The sequence below is a fragment of the Heterocephalus glaber genome, unplaced genomic scaffold (assembly GCF_053883595.1).
Source record: "Heterocephalus glaber isolate CG9 unplaced genomic scaffold, H.glaber_assembly_v1.0 deba00000331, whole genome shotgun sequence".
Lineage (NCBI taxonomy): Eukaryota > Metazoa > Chordata > Mammalia > Rodentia > Bathyergidae > Heterocephalus > Heterocephalus glaber.
Genome location: NW_028258142.1, coordinates 33,416,372 through 33,439,253, shown reverse-complemented (window position 1 = coordinate 33,439,253; position 22,882 = coordinate 33,416,372). Strand labels below are relative to the sequence as shown.

The window sequence follows — 22,882 nt, the reverse complement described above, 5'->3', positions numbered from 1 at the left end:
TAAACATCTGTTAAATTCATTTGTTCAAGAGTTCGATTGAGTTCTAGGATTTCATTACTTATTTTTAGTCTAGTTCATCTATCTATTTGTGACAGTAGGGTGTTGAGGTCCCCCACTACAATTGTATTAGTGCATATATGACTTTTCATGTCCGTTAGTATTTGTTTTATATAGTTGGGTGCACTAGTGTTTGGTGCATAGATATTTATGATTGTCATCTCTTCCTCTTGGATTCTTCTCTTTACAAGGATGTAGTGTCCTTCTTTGTCTCTTAATCAGTGCTGGTTTGAAATCTACTTGATCTGCAAAGAGGATAGCTACTCCTGCTTTTTTTCAGGTTCCCATTGCGTGGAGTATTATTTTCCACCCTTTAACTTTCAGTCTATGAGTTTCCTTTTGAATTAAGTGTGTTTCTTGTATGCAGCATATTGTTGCTTTTTGCTTCTTGACCCATTCTGCCAGTCTATTTCTTTTGATTGGTGAATTGAGACCATTAACATAGATGGTTATAACTGAAATGTATTGACTTATCATTGCCATGACTCTTTCTTTTTGTTGGGTTCTCCCCCTTTACATTTAATTTCATGTCATGCCAGATGGGTTCATTCTGCTTTGCTTCCTGGGGCTGTGATCCTCAGTGTCTGTTCCTAGGATATTGTGTAAAATTTTTTGGAGTGCTGGTCCAGTATTCACGAAGTTCCTAAGGTGCTCTTTGTCATGAAAGTATTTCTCCATTAATTTTGAAAGATAGTTTTGCAGGGTACATCAGTCTGGGTTGGAGGCTGTTTTCTTTGAGGGCTTGGAATATATCACGCCAAGCTCTTCTTGCCTTGATGGTTTGTGTTGAGAAGTCTGCTGTGATTCTGATGGGCTTCCTTTGTATGTGATTTGTTTCTTTTCTTGACTGTCTGGAGAACTTTGTTCTTCTGTTGAGATTATGGAATCAATAATTATATGCCTATGTGTAGATTTTTTTTGATCAAGGCTATTTGGAGTCCTATATGCCTCACTTGTCTGTATGTCAAGCTCTTTTCCCCTGCTTGGGAAGTTTTCTGCCATTATTTCTGTGAAGAGATTTTTTTATGTCATCTGCACTCGCTCCTGTTTCTTCATGGAGCCCAATCAGTCTTATGTTATTCTTCTTTGCATCATCTAGCAGCTGCTGGATTGATTTCTCATGTTCCCTTATAATTTTGAAGCAATTTTTCTTTTCCTGGTCACTAATTGCAATCTTATCTTCTATATCTGAAATTCTGTCCTCACATTCGCTCATTCTGCTGTGTAGACTTTCAATGGAGTTTTTCATGTCCTGGAAATCTATTTGTATCTGTTTTATGGATTCCATTTGTTTCTTATGTTGGGATTCCATCATGTTCCTGAGCTCCTCTCTAGATTTATTAATCATGTCTTGCACTAGGGGCACAATTTCTCCTGTTATCTGAGAAATTATTTCTGATTTCATTTTTTCCAGATCCCCTTTTGTTGCCAGTTCAGTGGGTCCAGGTGGTTGAGTATCAGAGGGTTCCATCTCATTTCCCTTTGGGGTTGCTGTAGGTGATCTGGAAGTCTGGTTTTGAGAGTTATTTATGTGTTTTCTCATTTTGACTTGGGCGGGGGGCTGTTAGCGCCTGCATGGATTACCTCCTCTGAGCTGGGTGAGGTGGGACAGGGGCCGGGAGCAGCGGTAGGGATGGTGACCCAAAAGCCTTTTCCTGTGGGCTGGGAGCAGCTGGAGGGACGGTGGCCCGGAAACCCCTTCCTCTGGACCAGGAGCAGTGGGATGGTGGCTCAGAAGCCCGTCCCTCTGGGCCGGGAGGGGTGGGGGGGATGGTGGCCCGGAAGCCCCTTCCTCTGGGCCAGGAGCAGCGGGACAGAAGGTGGCCCAAAAGCCCTTTCCTCTGGGCTGGGAGCAGCGGGAGGGATGGTGACCAGGAAGCCCCTTCCTCTGGACCAGGAGCAGTGGGACAACGTCTCAGAAGCCCCTACCTCTGGGCCGGGAACAGTGGGACTCAGTACCTTGGTCTGGTGGTCTGGTGTCCTCTGTGTCTTTGTAGTGTGGAATCCGGTAATTGACTGTTAATGGATGTGAGTTTCTTCTTGATGTGATGAAAATATTCTGGAATTAGTAGTGATGTTTGCAGAACTTTGTGAATAAATTAAAAACCATTAGATTGTACACTTTAAAAGAATGAAATACAGTACGTAAATTATATCTCAAATTTTGAAATTTCTGTCAATGTTTTTTATAGTATATGACACAGATCACAAAACTCACATTGAAATGTACAGGATGAAGAATTGCTAAGACAATTTTGAAATATGAAATCCTGGAAAGGCTTGCTCTGTTACATATCAAGACTTATTAGAAAACTTAAGTAACAAGACTTATATGTTAATATCATGGAAATAAGCAATTAAGTCAAAAAGAAATATCAATTCTAGGAAGAAACTAATAGACAGATGTTAGGGCATGCAGAAGGCTTAGGGCTTGGTCTCCAGAACCACAGAATTGTAAAATTTAAATTAAATTTTAAATTTTTTAGAAAGAAAAGACAGATTTGACCTCTACTGGGATAAGTTTAATTAATAGATACCAAACCATGCCCCGCTGAACTGGCTGAGTGTTTACCTACACAAACTCTAAGAGAACATACATGATTGCTAATGACTGGTGTTAGATTCTTCCCACACCTATGGCTTACTAGAACACAGCTGACTGTCATTTGAGTGGTTTTCCCCTCTACAGAAGGCAGACTATTTCATGACTTCATGTAGAATTAAGATTCCTTCCAGGGAATTTCTATTATTGTAGAATCTCAGACATTATTTGTGACACTTAGTTCCTTGCCAGAAAGCCACTACCTAGCTCAGTTTCTGAGCCCAATGCCCAACACAATGCCTCACCCAGAGTTTGGATTGAATCAAATCCAAATCAGTGACTTAAATAAAGATGCAAAAGTTGAAGCCCCAAGTCCAGTAACTTGCCCAAAGTCGAAGGTCTCCAGACCCTCAATCCACACTACTTAATTTATTCATACTTAAACAATGTGCATTTGATACTTTCTTTCCCCAGCACCTGATACATTTTTGTAGTGTTAACTGAACTAAAATGACTGCTCAGCACATCTTCTAGGAAACAGATAAGCAGCACCAAGATATTCCAAAGTGCACCTTGGGGTGATCCATCTTTCTTCCCTTAACACTTAACGATGCTACCTTTACAATCAGTGAAAAACAGAAGCTCTTTGAATTCTGATCATCTGCTAAGAAGCACTGCAGTGAAAGCTGTAAGCAGCAGGCACCCAAAAACTACAAACCTGTTTTCTCTCACCAAAGAAAAATCTGATTTTGGAAATTTGCTTTTAAAAACAGCTTACGTATGAGATTCTGGAAGCAGAATGGGGATACAGAGAAAGCTGGGGGAAAAGACAGATAGGATTTGAGGAGCTAGAGAAGATTAAGGCAGATGACAAAAGCAGCAGTAACCACAATGAGGTCAAGGTCCCAAGACAATACAAAGACCCTAAGTTTCATAACCTGCAGTGAACTATACCTCATGAAAAACAACCAGCCTTTCCATTCCTATTCTGATTTTCTTGTTTCCTTGCTATGTAAATGGCCTGTAACAAGGTGGCAGAGGCATTTCTGGGTTTACACTAAGGTTTTCTGCCCCAAATAAAAGTGTGAAATAAATAGTTATTCTCCTTATATTTTGAGAATTTTAAATTCACAGTTATTCTAAGGAAGGCTGGAACCACTAATAGGCTGTTTAACAATGTGCAAGGTACAAATTTTACAGCTGCATAATTAAGTAAGACTCTGGCTGCTGAGGATACACCTCAAAGTGGGAAAGAGGCACTCAGGCATGGCCCTGCTTCACAGGGACTTTGGAGGTTTCTTTACAAAAAAGCAAACAGCATTCCCTTGAGGGCCAAATTTGTAGACAGATATTTTAGGTCTATAATGAACAACGGAGATCTAGATCTCATAATGTGTAACCACAGAAATAGCATACGAGCTTTTTAAAAATCAATTCCCTTTCTGGCAAGTAGCAGCTCCCCTCCTGCAGGATGAGGAATGGGGGTGGTGTACAGTAGGCAGAGTAAAAGAGGAAGGCTCAGAGGCCAGGTTGGTGGGAGGGAAATGGGCAGATTGGGTGCTAGATTAGTTCCAAAGATGGCCACAACATTCTGCCATCCTGAGGTGGGCTGCATTTCCCTGTCCCTTCATCTGGACTGGCCATGAGATTTGTTCTAAGAAAATATGGCAAGCGAACTTCTGGGCTTGAAGTGGCCTTGCAGTTTCTACTTCCACAGAGACAGGTTCCTGATATCACGTAAAGAAGCCAGGCCATTCCGCTGAGAAGCAACAAGAAGTCTTCTTGTTCTGGAGAATGAGGGGCAATGAGAAGACTAAGCCATGTGGAGAAGAACTGACACTTCCAGCCAAGGTAGCTGGAAAGTCCAACTATGGGAACTGCACCATCGTGGATTGTCCAGTCCCAGTTGAGTAGCCCAAGTAGAAGAGAGAGAGCAGCTGAACCCACAAACATTGGACCAAATCCCTGATCCATTCAATAGTGAATAAACGGTTTCTTTAAACTACTGTACTTGAGGATGGTTTGCCATGGAGCAAGAGACAACTGAAATATCACCTAACTGCGCTCTGCTCCCAATTAGTTCCCTAAGGCATGGCATGCAGTATGGAGTTTGATTTTGTTTCTGGGTGGGTTTTGTATTTTGTTGTTTCTATTTTAAATTCATCAACTAGAGAATATTTCCAGAAACAGTGAAAATTGACTTGAGAGTAAAAGACCTCTTAAACTTGCTGGCAGGAGAATCAGCATTCTTGGCATGCTGTCATAAGTGTCACACATATGTCCGTTAACAAGCCACCCCAAGTCCAGAGAGCAGCAACTCAGACCCGGGGCGCCCGCCCACTCATCACCCCAGAACACAGACCACAACTGTTCTATGAGCAAGCTGATCTGGCTCCATCATCATTAAAAAATGCCCTAGAAGAAAACTGGGTACATCCAGTACTCATAGTCCTTGATCCCTCTCCAGCCTGAAGTGACAGGCTGGCAGATGCTCCAGGCTCCATGTCTCCCTTCTGTTATTCCCCTCAATGTGACAAAAAAAGGAAAGGCAAAAGAGGACACACTTATTCTACACAAAGCTTCAGGCAAGGCCATCGTCCCCTCACGTTTGGATGCAAACAGATCCGGCAAGATGTGGCCGCCCTCACTGCCATGAATCACATCCAAGCTCTGTGGGGGAGAAACCGCCCAAACAAAATGAAGGCAAGGCTGCGTGGGGCCTAGTGTGGCAGATCTGTCTTTTGCTAGGAGAATGGCCTGCCTTTTGTAGGGTGGGAGGCAGACAAAGGCCAACTCCCCCACCCCTAGACTGCATTTGACTGCAGCTCAAATGCAGGCAGCCTGGCTCCGGAGCTTCAGACAGCTTCCTCAACTACATTGTCATGGCAGGGGCTGCACAAACCCAGCCATCTTGTGCCCAAGGGCCACGTTCACAGAAGCAGGGCAGCAGGTGAAGCACAGGACCTATCCCTCCCCTGAGTTAGCCTCCAAGGTTCAAAAGCCTTAAAGAAAGAGGATGAGGAAAGTCACAAGGCAGTGGCTAGGAGCAAAGGCAGCAGAGGGAATCGTCCACAAAGAGTTGGCAGAGAGGGAAATGTGATACGAAAAAACACTCATGAATGTGCATATATTTACTGAGTATCTATTATGTGCCAGGTATAGTGCCAGGTGCTGGCAGTAGGTTGGTAAACAGGACCCATGTGGTCCTTGTCCCCGGAAACTAATTTGCCATTAGAATGTTAAGTGACAAGTGCTATAGTGTGGGAGCAAGGACAGGGAACACTTATTAGGGACTGCTGGGGCAAGCAAAGCCAGAGGAGGAGTAAACATAGAGGCTGAAGAAAGTGGAGGACATTCCCAGGTGCCCAGTGCTGCACAGGCTGTGGAGACTTCCCCCATCACTGAGAGCACCTTTTGCTTCCCTCCCTGAACTCCCAAGCCCGAGTCAGTGCCATTCCCTCCAGCATTCATGGATCCTGGCTATATTCCCACAAATGTTTCCAAAGTGTTCCTTCCATGAAGGCACAGACCTGCTCAAAAGCCCTCAGTGTCAACCTGCCACCTACAGAATAACTTCCCCAATGTTTTAGCCTGGCCTCTCAAAGCCTTACACAAACTAACCTAGCCCACTGAATACACCAGCAATAAAATGTCTCCTCAAAAGGACCCTGCCCAATCTTTGCTTGTGGTCACCTGCACAACTATATGACTTGTCTCAACCCCAACTCTGACCCACTTACATATATGTTTGCAAAGGTCTCCACTTCTATATATAAACATAAACACAAGAGTCTGCAAATGCACGTGGTTATGCCTACAGGGCCAACAGTCCCCAATAAGACCTAATGTAAGAAATGTAGGGAAAGGCCCCTGGGCCAACTAACAGCCAACAGCCAAATGAAATTCTGTATTAGCTATTGTTCTTCGATTTAAGTATCAGCTTTATTAGGTTTAAATTAAGAATACTTAGTGTTCTGACTCAGCAATTCTAGTTCCTGGCATATTCAGCTAACAGAAATGCTTATACTTATTCACTAGAAGACAGAAATAAGAATGTTTATGGCAGCATGGATTGTAACAGTACCAACCTTGAAATTATCAAAATGCCAATCTAGAGTAAGATGGATGAATTATCATATAGCAGCACAATGAAATGCAATACGGAATCAAGAATGCACAAACCATAATAGCACATATCTATAGGGATGCATTCCCAAATGTAATGCTGAGTGAAATTAAGGCAGACACCAGGGTAATAGCATGTGATTCATGCAAAGTTTTTATAAAGCTCAAACACAGGCAAGACTAAACTGTAGAATAAAAGTCAGAGCAGTAGTTTCCCTTGAAACATGAGGATGACTGGAATGGGTCACCAGGGTAACTTCTAGGGTGCTGAGACTCTGCCCTGCCAGGATTCAGATGTTGAGCTCATTACTTTATTCACTGTGTGAAAATTCATTAAGAAATATACCTATGATGTTTATCTTTTTCTATGTATATAAAACTTCAGTAAAAAGTTAACCTTACCTTAAAAATGGAAAAAGGAAAAAAATAATATTGGTAAGGGTTCACAGAAATTACTGCTTTCTTATACTGAAGAATGCAAATTAGTAAAGCTTTGAGGAAAGGAATCTGGTGATAAATCAAAACCTTTAAAAACTTCATATCCTTTGATCTGGTAATTCCAGTTCTAAGAATTTATTTTGAGGAAATAATGAGAGTGCAGTGGTACCTGTCACAGAATTGTTTATAAAAGAGAAAAGAAACACACAACATGCTATCAAGTTCTACTAAGAACCATGATGCCCTCCCACCTCCTCCTGCCTCTTGGTTATCCCAGCCTCTCCAGAGATTGCTCTAGTAGTGCCAGCATCAACAGTAGAGTGACTACTGATTAGAGATAGGGGAAGTTCTTTTGATCACTGAATTCCAGGTGCATTATATGGTGGTAAAGATTGTGGCCTGCATGATGTTGATTTTTTGGCACTTGCTGAGGCATCTTTGGTAATCTTATCCATGCCTAGTTTTTGTAACTGTATGCTCAAGAAGAAGGTACAGTTTGCATTTCCAGAGTACAGGATTATATGCAGATCCATTACTTATGGTTGTTATTTGTCTTAGTTGAGCCTTTTACAGCTTTAGTATTTGTAGCTTCTTGATCTGTTTGTGAAAGATGTGATAAAAATCTCCTATAGTGATTGAATATTTGTCTTTTTTTCCTTTCAAATTTTCAATATCTGCTTCTCTTATTTTGAAGTCATGTTATTAGGCACATGAAGATACATGATTATATATGTCTTGGTTGACTGTCCTTTTCAACCTCTTTATTTTTTTCTCACATTCTACATTGTTAATAATATTACAATATCACCTTTGCTTTGGTATCTACGTTGTATGGTCTCTTCCCACACTTGTCTTCCATTTTTGGGTCATTAAATTGTGTGTCTCTTACAAACAGCATATATTTGGATTTTTGTCCTTGAAATGTTTTTAAACACAGGAGTTTCTACTTTAATGTAGAATTTTACTGTTTTGACATTTGTATGATATCAGCTTAGATTCCATTTACTCATGGGAAAATCTTTAATTTGTTTTTGTTTCTTCTTCACTCTTCATTCTCCATATGTCTTTGAGGGTTTCCAGGACTGGTGAGTAGAATGTTTATGATCCTCATTTTAGAAAGATAACTGGCCTTTGTGACTCCTGAGATTATGCTACTGGTTTCCCAAGAGACACAAGCATGAGCTCCTTTCTCCTTAAGAGATTCAGAACCTCAGTCTACATTCATTTTATACAACATCAGATCCCACACCTCTCAGATTTTTGGCCTCAGCTCCACTGCTCAGAGTTTTAGTCCCTTGTTCTTTGTCAGACACATGACAATATCCTTCCCTTGTGTGTTAGTTACTTTTCTCTCATTGCTGACACAAAATACGAAACACCCAAAGTTATAGGGGAAGGGGTTTATTTGGCTTACAGTTTGTAAAGGTTTCAGTCCATAATGAGCCGGCTCCAAGGCAGGGATGGCAAACAGGCATGGCAGAGCGAAACAACATGGTGCACACAAGGCAGCAAAGGCAACAAGAGAGTTAACAGCATCTCTCTGCCCCTTTTATCTTATTCAGACTACTCAGGGTGGTAGCACTCACACCCTTAATCATAGTGCCCTTGAGCCTAGCATTGCATCATGAATCAATTACAGCTTCACACACTCTAGATCAATCCTATCACCACATCAGGCTTGAGAGGACATCTAGACCCAAACCATAACACCTTTGACAGTCAGCCTGTTGAGGTACCATCTTGGACAGGGCAGGTAGAGGTCTGTGTGTGTGTGTGTGTGTGTGTGTGTGTGTGTGTGTTTCTGGGGGTAGCGGGTACTTGAACACTACTTCTTTGTCAGCTGGATACATTGTGACAACAAGAAATAAGACAATAGAAGAAAGACATTAAAATAAAAATACTCAAAATTAAGAAATCATTGACAATCCCAGAATTGTGCACTTAGAAAAATTAAATTTTAAGAACGCAGGTAAAGATATTATCAGATAAGGTGAAAGTAAGAGAGAAGACCACCAATAAATATGTCAGGTAAAGTATTTCTGAAAGATGGACAGGTTATTACTTAACGATAAAATATTTAACTCACAAACAATATATAATAATTCTAATTGTAATTAGTAAAACAGCTTCAAAATATGTGAAGAAAAAGTTGACAAAGGAACAAAGAATAAATAATAAAAGAATAAAAGAATGAGCAAACACAATATTAGAATGGGAAATTTAGAAACTCTTCTCAAATACAATAAGCAAGGTTAAAGAGGTTTTAAACGTTTAACTCTGAACAATTACTGTGTTTGATTTACTGCAAAGAATTACACCTGAAGTTAGAGAACATATATTCTTGGGGTCACACAGAACAATTTTAAAAACTGGCCAGATAATATAAAGTTGTTTCAAATAATTCCAAAGAGTAATCCAGTTCATATTCTCTGACCTTAATGTAATTAAACTAGAAATCAATAACTAAAAATAAATACAAAAAAATAGAAAATAAAAATATATTTGTAAGTTTAAAAAGCATTGGTCAAAGATAAAAATCATTAATAGAAATTTTAAAGTACTTAGAATGAAAATACCATATAGCAAACTTATAGGATGCAGATAAAGCCATATGTAGAGAGAAACTCATAATCTTGAATTCTTTTTTTTTTTAAAAAAATCAATTAATAATAAACTTAAAAATTATAGAAGCAAATAATATAGAGAGAAGAATATAAAAAGAGGAAATTAATAAAACAAAAAATGAAGATGGAGAAGATTGCACTGGTGGTATAGCTACTGTAGAGTACTTGCCTAGCATGCACGAGTCTCTGGGTTTAATTCCCAGCACTGAAAAATAAAATAGACAAAGAATCACCACGGAGATTAACAAAGTACATAATATCTCTTTTAAGTAATAATCTTTCGTGAAACTGATTAAAGAAAGGAGGACAAAGAGAAAAAGAAAAATAATATTAGGAAATAAAGGGTGGCCTAACTTCAGATACTATAATGATTTTACAAGATCATAAGAAAATAATATGAAGAATTTTATGCCAATATATTTGAAAGTTTAAATAAATGAGCAAATTCCTTGAGGAATGAAATTCATAAAAAACAAATAGAAAACTTAGCATTATAGTCAGTAAATATGTTGTGTCATTAATTTTCAGTCTTCCCACAAAGAAAACAAGAGGCCCAGATAGACAAGTTCTATCAAACATAGAATGAGCAAATTATCTCATCTCATATATAAACTTTTTAGAGCATAAGAAAGGATAGACTACGTCGAAACCCACTTTAGAAGGCAATAAAATCTTCAGAATAGAAAGATCTGGAAAAGGAAAATTAAAAACCAATCTCACTCATGAATAAAGATGCAAACTCAAAAATAATTGATAAACCAAATAGGGAAATATATTTTAAACATATATGAGTGTATCATTATCAAGTTGATTTTTCCAAGAAATTGAAAACATTGACTTAACATTAGGAAATCTTCTAGTGTAATTCATCAGCACACAGCACTAAAGGAGATTAATCACACAATCATCTTGGAGGACAGTGGAGCTGGGGGTGGGAAGCACCCCCGGTAAAGTGTAACCATTACTCCTGATTAAATTCCTAGCAAACCAAGAACTGAATGGAACTACCCTAATCTAATAAAGGCCACCTAATGTAGAGCTACCATAACACCTAATGCTGACACACTGGGAACATTCCCCTTAATAGCAGGCACAACACGATAATGCCCCCATGTCTGTTTCTATTCAACTCTGTGCTGAATGTCCCCAGCCAGGACATTACTGCAAGAAAAAGAAATAAACAGTATAAAAACTAAAAAGGAAGAAATACAATTGTCATTATTTGAATATGATATAATCTTCTACATAGATTTAAAAGAATGCATGGCAATGTGTTAGAAGTAATAATAGGAGGCGGCTAGTTATAAAATCACCGTGGACTGAACGTGTCCCTACAAAAGTGTTGAAATCCTAACCTCAAAGGTGATAGAGTTAGGAGATGGGTCCTTTCAGAGGTAGCTAGGTCATGGGCACAGAGCTCTCATGAATAGGATTAGTGTCCTCCAAAGGGACCCAAGGGAGCTCAGCAGCCTCTTCTACCACATGAGGACAAAGCTGATAGGTAACACCTACAAACCAGAAAGCATTCTCTAGATGTGTATCACCCAGTGCTTTCATCATGAACTTCACACCCTCCAGAACTGCAAGAAATAAATTTCTTTTTGATAATTTTTATGAAAAAATGTAACAAAATTTCATAATCAAATAATAAGAGAATAACAATAGTTACTGCACATAAATTTCTATTGCTCAAAAAACACCACATTTATGGTATTCTGTTAGCAGCCTGAATAAACTGAGACAAATATCCATATACAAACTAGATACCTAAAATTAAATCATTAGATACCTAAAAAAATCCAGTATTTAAAAAGTATATATCATTTAGTATTATTAAAAGAATAAACATCTATTGAATCAGAAAGCGGAAATTGTTGACTGAACTTCAATAACCAATCAGGGAAATACAAGGTTATACACAATGTAGCACTACATCCCATCACCAGACACTACTGCAAGCTCACACACTCTTTACAAGAGCGGAAATGGGTTTAAAAAACTTTGGAGAGTGATTAAGCAAAATAATAACAACGACAATAATAATAAAGAAGATGTGTTTTCTAAGACCTGGCAAATTCATATCTAGTCATGTTCTTCACTTCCAGTGTCTCACATTTGTGCTTCAAGAGAGTTCGAGGATATGAACTGCAGAGTTGCAAGAGCAAAGGAATTAGATAACTACCTAAGTGTCCAACAGCAAGAGAATAGAGGAGTACTGCATAATATGCAGCAATGAAAGAAAAAGGAGGCAGATCTGCATGTGCTGACACAGAAAGACATTGAGTTAAGCAAAGAACCCGAGAACCTACCAAAAAAATGGTATGATTTTTTACCTCCACAAAACATAATTATGTATTTACACATACATTCATTCAATAAATATTTATTATCTATTATGTGCCAAGCACATTTATAAATTCCAGGGAATACAACTGTGACTAAAAGATACAAAAAAAATGTTAATTATATGGAATATACCATCTAGGGCATGCACATGCACACATACAAATCCACGGGCCTTATATAGCTCTTACGTACATGTCTGGGCATAGAAAAAGTCCTAGTAGAGTGCACACCAAGCACAATATTTACCACTGAAGATGGATAACAACGTGGACATTCATGCAACAAAACACTATTTAGAAGTCCAAATAAATGAACTTAATGCCTGTGTAGCAATATGGACGGCTGCTTTACATAGCATGATTGAAAAGTATGGTGAATGTTTAAATTTTTAAAACTTATTACAGTAAAAGACACATTTCCATTAAGCCATCTCAAAAAAACTTCACTTCACTTAAAACAGGATCATTTCATTGTTTCTGCCACTTTCTGAAGCAGACCTGGAAATCCTATTTCTATTTTATTTTTGTCGCTTTGTTTTCTTAATTTTTTAAAATTTAATTTTATTGGTACATTTTAGGTGTACAATATAATGACATTCATCATTGGAAATTTGCACCTTTACATACTCTCTTGGTTCTAATTTTTCCCCCGTCCCCTGCCCTCCCTTCAACCCCTCCATACCTCCTTATCTACAAAGACTTTGTTTACTTTTTTTCATTTTCTCATATTGATTCCATTCCCTTCTTTTCTTTCCCCTAACCCCTCCCACTTCCTCTTCCCCTTTGCCCATTTTCTTCCTATTTCACATTATCTATCATGCCTTTAGTCCTTATTTACATTTTCAGTTACTCACACTACAGGAACTATTTGGTATTTACTCATGTGTGTCCTATGCATTTCACTTAGGAGTATCGCCTCAATGTGCATCAATTTAGCTATGTCGCTAATTCCTCCTTTTTTATGGCTGAGTAGTACTCCATTTTATTTTTTTTAAATCCACATTTTCTTTATCTGGTCTCCAGTTGAGGGGCATTTGGGCTGTTTCCAAGTTTTAGCTATTACAAACTGGGCTGCTATGAACATGGGTGCACATAAATCACTGTGCTATGATTCTTTTAATTCTTTGGGGAAGATACCTAGCAGGGGAATAGCTGGGTCAAATGGGACTTCCAGTCCTAGTTCTTTGAGATATCTCCATACTGATTTCCACAGTGGTTGTACCAGTCTACACTCCCACCAGCAGTGGAGCACTGTTCTTTCCCCACAGCCCCGCCAGCATTTGTTATTCGTTGACTTCTTGATAGCAACCATTCTTTCTGGGGTGAGGTGGAATCTCAGTGTTGTTCTCATTTGCATCTCTAAAATGACCAGTGACGTTGAACATTTTTTCATATGTTTGTTTGTCACTTCTACTTCTTTGTCTCAGAAATGTCTGTTCATTTCAGATGCCCATTTTTGGATTGGGTCTTTAAATTTGGGAGGTCTGATTTTTTTAAGTTCTTTCTAGATTCGAGATAGTAGACCTCTGTCTGAGGAACACCAGGTGAAAATTTTTTCCCACGTTGTGGGTTGTCTCTTCACACTGTTGGTGGTTTCTCTTGATGTGCAGAAGCTTTGTAGTAAGAAGAGATCCCACTTGTTGATGGTGCTAGTTCACGGGCAACTGAGGTTTTGTTCATAAAATCTTTTCCTATACCAATGTCTTCAAGAGCTCTACCTAACCACTGTTCCAGCCAGTTCAGAGTTTCTGTTATAATATTTAGATCTTTAATGCATTTTCATTTTAGTTTAGTACATGGCAAGAGATATAGGTCTAGTTTTAATCTTTGGCAAGTTGAAACCCAATTTTCCAGCACCATTTATTAAAGAGGCTATCTTACCTCCAGTGAGGGTGTTTGGCTCCTTTGTCAAAGATAAGGTGGCTCAGTGTGTCTGGAGTTGTTTCTGCATCTTCTAATCTGTTCCACTGGTCCTTGGGTCTGTGTCCTTACCAGTACCATGCTGTTTTTATCACAGTAGATTTGCACTATAGTTTCAAGATGAGGATTGTAATACCCCCTGCCATGTCTCTGTTACCTAGAATTGCTTTTCCTATTCTGGGTCTCTTCATGTTCCAAATGAATTTTTGGATTGTTTTCTCAAGGTCTGTGAAGTATGCTGCTGGAATTTCAATTGGGATTGCATTGAATCTATATAGCAGTTTTGGAAGTATGGCCATATTCACTATGTTGAGCCTTCCTACCCAGAAGGAGGGGATGTCTTTCCATTTTCTGATATCATCTTCAATCTCTCTTTTCAGAGTGCTATAGTTTTCAGAGAAGAGATCTTTGATCTCTTTCATTAGGATGATTCCTAGGTATTTCAGTTTTTTGGATGCTATTGTGAAAGGAATTGTTTGCCCTATTTCTCTCTCAGTGAGTGTGTTGTTCTTTAGAGGAAAGCTGTTGATTTTTGTGTGTTGATCTTGTATCCAGCTACTTTACTGAATTTGGTTATTAAGTCTAGAAGACTTTTGGCGGAGTTCTTGGGGTCTTCTATATAGAGTATCATGTCATCTGCAAATAATGACAATTTGACTTCTTCATTTCCTATCTTTATTCCTTTTATTTCTTTCTGTTGTCTAATTGCCGTGGCTAATGTTTCCAGAACTATATTGAATAAGAGTGGTGATAGTGGACATCCTTGTCTTGTTCCTGATTTTAGTGTGAAGGATTTCAGTTTTTGACCATTTAGTATGATATTGGCTGTTGGTTTTTTCATAGATGGCTTTTATCAGATTGAGGTAGAGGCCATCTATCCCGATTTTTTGTAGGGTTTTTATCATAAATGCGTGTTGGATTTTGTCTAATGCTTTTCTGCATCTATTGAGATGATCACATGGTTTTTTTGTCTTCAGCTCTATAGATATAGTGTATTACATTGATTGATTTGTGTATGTTGAACCATCCCTGCATCCCTGGGATGAATCCCACTTGGTCAGGGTATATGATCTTCTTGATGATCTTCTGTATTCTATTTGTCAGTATCTTATTAAGGATTTTTGCATCAATGTTCATTAGTGAGATTGGCCTATAGTTCTCTTTTTCAGTTGGGTCTCTCTCTGGTTTGGGGATCAAGGTAAAGCTTGCTTCCAGGAATGAATTCAGGAGTACTGCTTCCCTTTCAATATCGCTGAAGAGTTTAAACAGCAGTGGCTGTAATTCCTCTCTAAATGTCTTATAGAATTCATTGGTGAAGCCATCAGGACCCGGGCTTGTCTTAGTTGGTAAGTTTTTAATTACATTTTGAATTTCATTGATTGATATTGAGTTGTTTAGAATTTTTAGGTCTTCTTTGTTCAACTTTGGTAATTCATACATGTCTAGGAATGTGTCCATTTCTTCTGTGTTTTCCATCTTATTGGCATATAGGTTCTGGAAGTAGGTATTGATGATCCTCTGGATTTCTGCTGGGTCTATTTTAATTTCACCCTTTTCTTTCCTAATTGCATGGATTTGGGCCTTTTCTTTCCTTTTTCTGATAAGAATGGCTAAAGGTTTGTCAACTTTGTTTATTCTTTCGAAGAACCAACTCTTGACTTTATTGATTTTTTTATATCATTCTCTTAGTCTCCATTGCATTGATTTCTGCTCTGATCTTTATAATTTCCTCTCTTGTATGAACTTTGGGTTTGTCCTGCTCTTCTTTTTCTAGAAGCTTGAGGTTCACCATCAGGTTGTTTAATTCAGCTCACTCTGTTTTCCCAATATGAGTATACACTGCTATGAATTTCCCTCATAAGACTGCTTTTATTGTGTCCCATAGATTCAGATATGTCATATTGTCATTGTCCTTTAATTGAAGGAAATGTCTGATTTCTTCTTTAATTTCCTGTGACCCATTGGTTATTAAGAAGAGTGTTGTTCAATTTCCTTAGGTTTATGAAGTTTTTGCGGTTTCTTTTGCTATTGATTTCCAATTTCATTGCACTATGGTCTGGTAATATATACGGGGTAACTTCAATTCCTTTGCACTTACCTAAATATGTTCTTTGAGCGAGTATGTGGTCTATTTTGGAGAACAACCCATGTGCAGCTGAAAAGAATGTGTTTTCTGATTGTGTGGGGTAAAACACTCTGTAAATATCTGTTAAGTTCATTTGTTCAAGAGTTTGAGTTCTAGTATTTCATTGCTTGTTTTTTGTCTAGTTGATCTCTCTATATGTGACAATGAGGTATTGAGGTCCCCCACTACTATTGTATTAGTGCTTATATGATTTTTCATGTCCATTAGTATTTGTTTTACATAGTTGGGTGCACTAGCGTTTGGTGCATAGATAGTTGTGACTGTCATCTCTTCCTCTTGGATTGTTCCCTTTACAAGGATGTAGTGTCCTTCTTTGTCTCTCTTAATAAGTGTTGGTTTGAAATCCATTTTATCTGCAAAGAGGATAGCTACTCCTGTTTTTTGGGGGGGTTCCCGTCACATGTAGTATTGTTTTCCACCTTTAACTTTCAGTCTATGAGTTTCTTTTGAACTAAGTGTGTTTCTTGTATGCAGCATATTGTTGGATCTTGCTTCTTGACCCATTCTGCCAGTCTATTTCTTTTGATTGGTGAGTTGAGACCATTGACATTGATGGTTATAAGTGATGCATATTGAGTTATCATTGTCATGACTTTTTCTTTTTGTTTGATTCTCCCCTTTTGCTTTCAATTTCTTGTTGTGCTCAGTGGATTCATTCTGCTTTGCTTCCTGGGGTTGTGATCCTCATTTTCTTTTCCTAGGATTTTGTCTAAAATTTTTTGGAGTGTTGGTTTGGTATTCATGAAGTTCTTAAGGTGCTCTTTGTCACGAAAGTATCTTATTTCTCCATCAATTTTGAAAGATAGTTTTTCAGGGTACATCAATATGGGTTGGAGGTTGTTTTCCTTTACGGCTTTGAAATACATCACTCCAAGCTCTCTTTGTCTTGAAGGTTTACGTTGAGAAGTCTGCTATGATTCTGATGGGCTTTCCTTTATATATGATTTGTTTCTTTTCTCTAACTGCCTATAGAATTTTGTTCTTCTGTTGGGTTTCTGGAATCTTAACTATTATATGCCTATGTGTAGATTTTTTTTTAATCAAGGCTAGTTGGAGTCCTATATGCCTTGCTTATCTGTATGTCAAGTTCTTTTCTCGTGCTTTGGAAGTTTTCTGCCATCACTTCTGTGAACAGTTTTTTATGTCATCTGCACTCTCTCCTGTTTCTTCATTGATTCCAGTCAGTCTTATGTTATTCTTCTTTGCATCGTCTAGCAGCTGCTGGATTGATTTCTCGTGGTCCCTTACCATTTTAAAGCGATTTTTCTTTTCCTGATCACTAATTGCAATCTTATCTTCTATATCTGAAATTCTGTCCTCACATTGGCTCATTCTGTTGCATAGATTTTCAGTGGTTTTTAATCTCCTGGAAATCTGTTTGCATCTGTTTTATTGATTCCATTTGTTTCCTATGTTGGTATTCTATCATATTTCTCAGCTCCTCTAATTTTTTTATCTGTGTCCTCTCTAGATTTATTAATCATGTCTTGCACTATGGGCACAATCTCTGCTGTTACCTGAGAAATTATTTCTGATTTCATTTTTTCCAGATCCTCTTTTTTGCTAGTTCAGGGAGTCCAAGAGGTTGAGTATCAGAGTGTTCCATCTTGTTTCCCTTTTGGGTTGCTGTAGGTGATCTGGAAATCTGATTCTGAGGCTTGTTTACCTGTCTTCTCATTTCGATGGGGGCATTTGGGAGGTGTACTGCTGGCGCCCCCACAGCTCACTTCCTCTGTGCTGGGAGCTGTGGCACGCCTACCTGGAAGCCTTCTCCATGCTGGAAGCCATAGCACACCTACCCAGAAGCTTCCTCTGGGCTGGGAGCCTTGGCACGCTGACCTGGAAGCCTCCTCTGTGCTGGGAGCTGCAGCACACCTTATCAGTTGATTTCTTGATGGTACCTATTCTTTCTGGAGTGAGATGGAATCTCGGTGTTATTTTAATTTGCATTTCCTGAATGTCCAGTGATATTAAACACTTTTTCATGTATTTATTGGCTGTTTGTATGGAAGTCCTTTTTCATGTCGTTAGTGGCTTGGCATGGATGCTGCGATGTCCTGAACTGATTCAAAGTCTTTACCTTTCATGGTAATTTTTACTTTGGGCAAGTGCCAGAAGTGGCACAGTGACAGATCCAATGAATAAAGTGGAAGAGGAAACATTGTAATGTTTTTACAAGCCTGCCTTTCTGATGGGTGGCATGCAGCAGCAGCATTCACCATATTTTTGATCACCCCTCATAAAGACACTCATAAAAGAAGACTTCCAGAACTGCTTCAGAAAGGGGCAAGAATGATGGTATAAATATGTTTGAAGTGAGAGGGGGACTATTTTAGTGAGATTAATGGCAATGTGTCTTTTACTATAATAAAATTCTTTAATTTAAACATTCAACAATATTTTGACCACACACCATATGAGCTTTGAACACCTATTTCTTGCTAAGGCTTAGTTTCTACCTTTGTTAAAACTGGAGTTACATAGGAGAGGACTTTCCTTATGTTATTAAGTGGCTTCAAGAAGGTAAATCATTTAGAGTATTTAGCACAAAGTATATGCTCCATAAATGATAACTGTTAATATATTTACATAGTTGCTGTGGGAGACCTAAACATCCCAGGACTATGGATGGCACCATGTCACTCTCGCCATGCTTATGGGCCCTGGCCAGGGATGGTGGCTCAGAGGTCCAATGACTCTAGACCCTAAGGAAGTCAGTCCAATCTTGCTTCCTGTGAAGCTCCCTACCACAATGGAGGGGGTCTCTTGAGCCTGCCTTAGCTTCTGAGGAATAATAGGCTTGACGGAAGTGGCTTCTGCAGCTAGAGGGGGTTTGCAACCCTCCACCAAGGGAAAATGCACCCTGCTTTCTGTTTTGCTTACTGAGGGCAGATCCTGATTATCCTGGGGAGCTGAGCAGAACTGCTCTCCTGTGATGTTCTGAGGGTCATTAAGGAGCATCTGGGGGATATCCTGTGCTTCCTTCCCTTGGCAGGCAACAGGACCTATAGCTGGACAAAGGAAAAGAATGTGCCCTAAGTTGGACCATTAGTCAGCTCTGCACCACAGGCCCATGTCTCCATGTGTACACACCTTCCCTGCTGAGGGAATGCAAGCCATCCTCATCTCCCCTCCAGGAGGGTCTGGCTGACCAGAACCCCTTTGCCCATACTCCAGGCCACTGCAGCCAAGACAACTGGGGGAAAACCAGGACACCCTTGCCTGTTCCATACAGGTGCTATGTGAAAAGACTGGCTGAAGGTCAAAATTCCTGGCCCCAAGCCGATATAGCAAATACTTATCACTTCCTGAGAATTGTGGAAAGAACATTCTCCAGACCCTCTAAGAGGAGAGCCACTTAAGTAATATCAGTTTGGAAAGTCAAAAGTGTCGGGTGCCCAGTGTCAGCTTCTCAGTCCCAGCTCTAGTTTCATCACTACATAACTTTCTGCTTTCTAGACAAATTATAAGAGAACCTTTGGCTAAATGAACCAGCCATCTTCAGTAAGAACACATTTCCCCGATGCTTAGAGAGTTGTGCTGTGGGGGAATCTCACTTGCAAACTGGCTTCTTAGCAGCCTTGGACAATTAGATGGCCAAACTTTTATAACAATGGGGACTCTCACCTTGACTTCTCGATGGTCACATGGACTTGGAAGTGGGGGTAACTATGCCTCTGAGGAGGGAAAAGAAGCAGTTGGCCTGGATTCAATGAACCTGTAAAGAAACTTATTCCCACAAAGATAGTTTTCCCCTTGGGGGATTAAAAACCAAGAAAAACTCAGAGGTGGTAAGGTAGCCACAGCCCAAATGGAGAAGGCTACCTCAAACCTTGGCTTTCTAATTCCATGTGGAATCCAAGGCCTCCTTGTCTGCTGGGCTGGGCTTGGTTGCTATGCAAACTATCTTAATATTTATATATGACATTGCAAATTTGGAAAGTACTTTAAAATAATTTATATTCATGGACCTGTAACTAATCAAAATATTGCACCACTCCATAACCACAGCCGTTATAGTCACTGCAGTCATTTTCCAGTGCTCTTGACTAAAGAGGGTGTCACTGGGTAGGGATTCAGGGAGGAAAGGGAAAATAGCAATTAGGGGGATCTGTCAAGGCTTTCGGAGTCTGGAGGCAAGGCTAAACCATCCATATAGGACACCAAACTTCTGCTATTAGAAATTCTAATAGGGAACTCAATCCCTTAAAAATTGTTGCCATACATTAAGCACTTGCAATAGCACCTCTGTGGAACAGGCACCATTGCCCCATTTTATAGTGGTGAAAACTCAGGACCCAAAAGGTTAAGCCACTTGCCTAAGGGCACATTGCTGGTAAAGACAGAGAGTGAGGTTTCAGACTAGGCCTCACTGACTCCAAAGCTTTTTGCTATGGCCCACTGTCTACTCTCCAAGGTGCCCAGACCCATAAAGCACCAAAGGAGAGAAAGGGCCTGTGTTTAGATACCTGTCTTCCAGAAGGCCTCAGTTTTATACCAGAATTGGCCACAAAGGACTCTGCTTTTTTCTTCTCACTCCCAGCCCCTACACTTGACCCTGGAGAGGCCAGAAGCAGCAGCCAAGAAGAGAGAAGGAGAGGGGTGAGCAGAGAGATGACACCACTACGCCCACACTCTGAGCAGGTATCTAGGATCTAATATAAGTGTCATCACCTCCCAGGGACCCCACCTCCATATATCATCACATTTGGGATCCAAATGTTCAGTCCATGGCCACCATAAAGAATTTGATGTTTATTATTATTTATGTCATTTCCCATCCAATTGCTTCTTTTTGACACCTGGGCAGGGACTTGGGAGAAGGAGGCTGAAACTGAAAATTGGAGAGACTGAGGCTTGGGCTAGCAAGTCCAATAGCTAAAAGTGAAAATGTTAATTAACATCTAGGTGAGACCAGAAAGTCTGCCCAAGATCTGATGCAGGGGCTAAAAGGAGCCCAGAGAATGTTATAGAAAATCATGAATTAAGAAAAAGAAAGCTTTCTCACTGCCTTACTTGCACCCGTCTTGGTTCCTGGAATAAAGCATCAAGATTCACTGCTGCTACGATCCCTGCTACCATTACTTGTCCCTGCTGCTGGAGTGTCAGCAGCAGGCACTCCATAGACACCACCCAAGCCAGTTGACCCCGCCTGTCTTTCATGCCTTTAGAAAACAGCTTGAGGTAGGACCTATGTCTTGCTCAACGTGTCAGCTTCTGTGTTGGCACAATGTCTGGCCCAGTGGATGAATGAAATATGGGTGCTCTTTACTGTTGTCTTCATCCATTAGGACTGCTATAACAAAGGTGGCAACCACTAGGAAGCTTAAAAAAATAGAAATGCATTCCTCACAGTTCAGAATTCTGGAAAGCCTAACATCAAGTCCATATCAGCTCCTGGTGATGTTCTCACATGGCTGCTGGTGTGTGCACACAGAGGTTCCTGTGTTTCTTCCTCTTTTTTGGAGGGCATTAACCCCATCAGAGGGGCTATCTTTAAGATAGCTAATCTGAGTGTCATCACCTCCCAGAGGCCCCACCTCCAAATCACACTGGGGATTCAAGTTTCAACACATGAATCTATGGTGGGGATCCAAATGCTCAGTCTGTAACAACCATAAATCAGTTGGTATTTATTATTATTTGTCATTTTCCATCCATTTGCCTCTTTTGACACTATTTTGGTTGGTAGAGATGCTAACAAATATTGAAACGACCAGCAAATAAGGTATAATGTGGACAAAAAATAATCCAAAGACTGAAAAGACTAAGTACGCTCCACCAGAGGTGGAGAGTGTAGAATCAGGGCAGGAATTGTGGTAAGAGAATCCTCTTTTCTCTCCCAGGGAGGCACAGGCATGCAGCCTTAGTGTTCCACTCACTGTGGTCAAAATATCACATGCTTTTCAATCTTTTCTTTTCTTTCTTTCTTTCTTTCTTTTTTTTTTTACAACTCTACTGAGAACAATGAACTGAAACAAGTGTAGGATCTGGGCTGATGGTGGCTGTGTTTCCTTGGCAAGATACAGGGCCCAGGATTGGCCCTGCTATAGCTACCACGGAAGTCATTAGGAAGATGCAGTGTTTACCTCCCTGGAGAAGGATGAGCAGGTTGCTCAGTGTTTCCGAGGGCATGGCCCCATGGGACCCAGGAGAGCATTAGCAGAGCTTGCAGAGGGGTCTAGGCAACCTGTAGGTGTGTGTGCACATGCCAGCCAGCCAGAATCCAGAATTAATCACCTTCGGGAAACACAATGGGCAGATGGGAGGGATGTGCAGGGAGGGAGTCAAACCAGCAGCTGCTAAATTTAGCCTGGTCCCCAAAGCAGTACTTAATTTAATTAATCCTGTACCCTCACCCCACCCTCAGGCTCTGTTCCCAGGTGGGGCTTTTTTTCTGTTTCTTGCTTGGCTCCCATTATAACATGGGTCTCCAAATGTTGAGCCCGTGGCAGGTGCCCCAGGCCAACTCTTCTGGTGTGGGTGCTGGGAAGGAAGTACAATTTCCAGCTGTCCTTGGCACTTGTGTAGCACTGGGCCATTTGCAAGGATTTGCCATCTGTCCAGATGGACCCAGCCTTTATCTGCCCCAACCTCCAAATGAGACAGGGTCCCCACATCAGGGCAAACGTTTGCCAACCTGCCCCACCTTCTGCTTCCAAGCTGCCAAGTCACTGGGTCACTG

At 40.0% G+C, this 22,882-nt stretch overlaps 1 protein-coding gene across 4 annotated transcripts in view; it reads right to left on the bottom strand.

The window, feature by feature from the left end:
* The window catches only part of Zbtb7c (zinc finger and BTB domain containing 7C), a 355,840-nt gene that overhangs the window by 230,054 nt on the left and 102,904 nt on the right, over window positions 1-22,882 (bottom strand). The window lies entirely within an intron of this gene.